The sequence below is a fragment of the Helianthus annuus genome, chromosome 6 (assembly GCF_002127325.2).
Source record: "Helianthus annuus cultivar XRQ/B chromosome 6, HanXRQr2.0-SUNRISE, whole genome shotgun sequence".
In the NCBI taxonomy this organism is placed as follows: domain Eukaryota; kingdom Viridiplantae; phylum Streptophyta; class Magnoliopsida; order Asterales; family Asteraceae; genus Helianthus; species Helianthus annuus.
The window spans coordinates 110,821,353-110,826,471 of record NC_035438.2 but is presented as its reverse complement, the minus strand read 5'-3'; positions in this window follow the sequence as shown (position 1 = coordinate 110,826,471).

Sequence of the window (5,119 nt, the reverse complement as noted above, 5' to 3'; positions counted from 1 at the left end):
ATCAAACATTAGAAACTTAAACATACACAAACACAGTTTAAGGACTGTGACTTGTCCAGGAAAGAGTCACATTCCCTAAACCCCGGATGACCTTGGAAACTAGTGCAGCGGGAAAACGCGCCATACCATGCCAGATCTTATAATTCCCTGAAATACATGTAAGTTGAAAAATCAACAATAATGTTGAGCGAGTTCATGTGTAAGTGAGTAAATAAACCTTTGTATTTATCGAAAATCTTTGGTATGTAGCAAATAAGGAAAAAGAGATCACCAATGGTTTGCAAGGCCATTGATATGTGTGAAATGCAAGTAGGAAGGCTCAAACCTAGCAGATTTATGCGTCGGGTACAAAGTCATCCCGAGGTCCGTTATGCTAGGCCTGGGACTGGGCTCGCTACACCCAAATAGATCTATCGCTCCTGCCCCTCGGTCCTACCCTGAGGATTAATGACCTCAAGTTTCCGCCTACCCATTCACATGATCTAAAAAGTAACCCTCCTTACGCTAACCATACCATGTATAAAGTAATCATAAACATTGTAACATGTATTTCACCCCCGCAGTTTAGAAAACTGAAATCAGTTAAGAGAAAAGGGGGACATGAACTCACAGTCAGTGCGTCTCTACCAAGTACTCCGAATGTCTGCTGTGCGACGACCTACATGTACTAATTCTATTAGACGAATGGCCGTGCCTTAGCTTTATAGTTTAGGTTTTTGGGAAATAGTTAGACAACTATTCCGTGTTTATATGTTGCATGTATTTGGTAGTTAATCTCCTTCCCAAGGATGGGGGATTTAATACATGTGCGTTCAATTTATAATATTAAGTCTCACTTAATATATTTTTATTTCTTATTCCAAATATAAATATTTTTCTCAAAAATATTATATTTCCATTTCACATAATTTTTCCCAAAAATAATACGTTGATAAAATATACGTTCATAATCATTTCTGTATAATGCGTAAGTTACGTTTTAGTAATCGTGTGGTAATAATAATTACCATTGTAACTTATATGTTCATCGTGAAAGGGTTCGTATTATTTTGGATTCGTCAACGTTTGTAAATATTATTTTTATCCTAAAAATAATATATGTGTATTTTCACAAAATAATCATAAATAGTGTTGTGAAAATATATTTACCGAATATATATATATATATCACGTTTAGTTTTGTGAAAATCCCACCTCCGAATATTTGTAAATAAAGTCGTGGCGAAATATATTTTGAAAACACATCAAAATAATTCTAACACTTGTAAATAATTCTAAGTGTAAGGTTTTTAGAAAAATTTCGCCAGAGTTTCCCCTGTAACTGGAGGTGGCCACGCTTTCAAGCGTATCATTTTCTTTTACAAAATCATTTCAACACTTCTTTAATCAATCAATCAATTTCCGACACATCAAACTAGTCGACAAGTATGTAAATCGCATAATCACATGAACTTGTGGTTTTTCCGAAAACTATAGTGTAGATCCCGTTATATTTTGTGGATCTTTATATAAAGTAGCTTAATCTTGTAAAAACCTCGTTTTTAGAATAAATTCATCTTTACAACTTCCCGTCATCTTTTACAAAGATCGTTATTTTGTCGAAACTTTTCATTTCACAAGTGTTTATACACTTGTGGTTTGTAAAAATCATGCTTGTTAGTGTGTTATCCGACTTTTAGAAAACATGATTTTCTCGACACTTGGTCCTTTGAAAATACCACTTGCAGATACGTAGATCCGCTAGTTTTAAACACTATTTTACAAGTAAAAATACTTTTACACAAGTTCATGTTTCTCGTGTGGTAGAGTTTCACCTTTTAACCCTTGTACTGTCCGAAACAAGCTTATGTCAAGATCCATGATCTTAACCAAACCGGGTTAAATGGTGATCCGAGCCACCACAACGTAGATCGGGCCTAAATAATCACAACTTTCAAGTACTACAACTTTTACACAACTATCATGCTTTTAACCAACAAGATTCATGTTTTTAGTAGACTTTAAAGCTTCAAAATGCAAGTTTCCGAGTTTTAACCGTTACAAATCTTATTAACCACCTTAGCTTTAAGTGTTATACCTCTAGCTCGGGGCTAGGGAAGAATCTATGCGAATAAGTGGTGGATAAAAGCAAGATAACGAGGTCCTTCGCCTTCCGTTAGCTCCAAGACTCCTCGTATGCGACCTTGAACACTTGTGTAGCCTTGGAATGAGAAGATCAAGATCGAAAATGGATGAGTGGGGGTGAGGGGAGTTCGGCCGTAGCTTGGAGAGGGGAGGAGAGGGAGTTTTTGTGGTGTTGTATGGAGTGTAAGATTATGTATGTAAAGGGGGATACTTATAGACAAAATGAAATTCTAAATCCATTGGTTACTATGTCTTCAAGATATTAGGCAACCATGATATTTTAATCAAAAGTAATCAACTCTTGTCCCCTCCTAGTTGGCCGATTTCAATGGGGGGGGGGTACTAGTTCAAATCCAATCAAATGGTTAGAGCTTAGTTAAGTTAAACCAAGTTAGATTTAGGGTTAACTCGGTTAGTTGTAAGTAGTGTTTTAAAACGAGTGTTAGGGTGTTCAGGGACCCTAACTGGCTCAGAAAAAGACCAATATTGTTAATGTCAATATTTTTATGTTCCGGGTATAATCCGGTTGTTCGGTTGGATAGAAATCCGTTAAAGTGCTTAAATAAGCTTTTAAGTGTCGTTAATAATACTTTTAGTGACACAACTTATTCTACAAAGTGTCAGGAATATTTTCCTCATGTTTTGGCACTTTATTAGTTAGCCAGAAGCTGGTATGTTAATTAAAGTGTTGTGGCTTGTGCTTAGAGTACGTTTTAGGCACATCCAGTCATTATATCTTATTCCTAGAGACGCAGTTCTACAACCCTTGTATCCCTACACTCACTATGGGTGTAGTAAAATATTTTTGGCTCCTACAGGCCCTTAGAGGCAGTGTCTGCCTGATGCTGGCTTTATCAGCATGTTCAATAGGTTATCCGTTCAAATGCTACTGTGCTTTCGTGCATCATGTTTGTCACTAAGGTTCAGCATGTAAAATAATGTAGTGACGGTATGCAAAGTATGATGCAGATATGTACAAGTATCAACAATCAAGTAGCAGTTCATCAGTAATTTCAGTTAAGCACAGTAATCAAGCAGTAATTAATTATTAATTTAATCGTACGGATACCTGGTTTAGTGAGGGTTGTCACGTTCTCCCCCCCCCCCCCCCCCCCGTTAAAGAAATTTCGTCCCGAAATTTTTAAGTTCTGCTTGTAGAAGCAGGGTTCTCAGGAAATAGGTGGGGGTATTTCTCTTTCATTCGGTCCTCACGCTCCCAGGTGAATTCAGGACCATGTCTAGCATTCCAACGAACTTTGACGAGCTTGACACAGCTCCGGCGGGTCTTGTTTACTTTCCAATCCGTGACCTCAACAGGTTCTTCAACGAAATGGAGCGTGTCGTCAACATGAATTTCGTCGGTGGGAATGGCAACGGTAACTTGTGTTGGACTCTTCTTCAGATTGGATACATGGAATTTATCGTGAACACCATTCAGTTTAGCAGGTAAGTCCAGCTTGTATGCTACGGACCCGATTCTTTCCAGAATCCTGAACGGTCCAATATATCGCGGATTTAACTTTCCACGTTTCCCAAAACGTGCTACACCCTTCCAGGGTGATACCTTCAACAAAACCATATCACCAACCTCAAACTTTAGAGGTTTCCTGCTTCGATCCGCGTAGGCTTTCTGCCGGTCACGAGCCGCACTGATGCGATCTCGTCTGTGGTTTCCTGTACCATGTCAGGACCAACCAACTGTCTATCACCTACGTCAGACCAACAGAGCGGTGATTTGCATTTGCGCCCATATAAAGCTTCGAATGGCGCGGCACCAATACTGGTGTGATAGCTGTTGTTGTATGAAAACTCCACCAGAGGCAAATGTTTGTCCCAGCTACCGCCCAAATCCATCACACATGCTCTCAGCATGTCCTCCAACGTCTGAATCGTCCGCTCACTTTGGCCGTCGGTCTGCGGGTGAAAAGCAGTGCTCAGATTCAACTTTGAGCCAAAAGCTTCCTGCAAGGATTGCCATATCCTTGACACGAACCTTCCGTCTCTATCAGAGATGATTGAGAGAGGTACTCCATGGCGTGTAACAATCTCTCTCATGTAACTTTCGGCCAGTTTGCTCGTATTATCCTTCTCTCGGATAGGTAGGAAGTGTGATGACTTCGTTAGGCGGTCCACTATTACCCAAATAGTGTCATGGCCTCTTGGCGTTCTTGGCAACTTCGTAATAAAATCCATAGAGATTTGTTCCCATTTCCACTTAGGAATCTCTGGTTGCTGCAGAAGTCCCGAAGGCTTCTAGTATTCCTCCTTAACCTTGGCGCATGTTAAACATTTGCTCACATAAATAGCAACATCGCCTTTCATCCTAGGCCACAAATAGTAATCTTTAAGATCCTGGTACATCTTATCCGCTCCAGGATGGATAGAGTACCGCGACTTGTGAGCTTCATCGAAAATAACCTTCCTTAAACCTCCAAACAAAGGAACCCAAATCCTTTTCTCAAAACACAACGTTCCTTCCTTGTTTGGTACCAATAACTTCTCCATCCCACGGAGATATTCCTCTTCAAGGTTTCTTTTCTTGAGAGCTTCTTTCTGCGCGGCACAAATGCGCAGAGGAAAATCGGTTCGAACAACCATTTCCAAAGCCCTAACCCTTATGGGCTTGATCCTCTCTTTTTGACTTAGGGCATCGGCGACCACATTCGCCTTCCCTGGATGATACTTAATCTCACAGTCGTAGTCATTCAACAGTTCTACCCATCGTCTTTGCCTCATATTCAACTCCTTCTGGTTGAATATATGCTGGAGGCTCTTGTGATCTGTGAAGATTGTGCACTTCGTTCCATAAAGGTAGTGTCTCCAGATCTTTAATGGAAAAATTACTGCGCCTAGCTCCAAATCATGTGTGGTATAGTTCTTTTCGTGCACTTTCAGCTGTCGCGATGCGTAGGCAATAACCTTTTGGCGTTGCATCAATACACAACCCAATCCTTGACGCGAAGCGTCGCAGTTTACCACAAAATCATCTGTACCT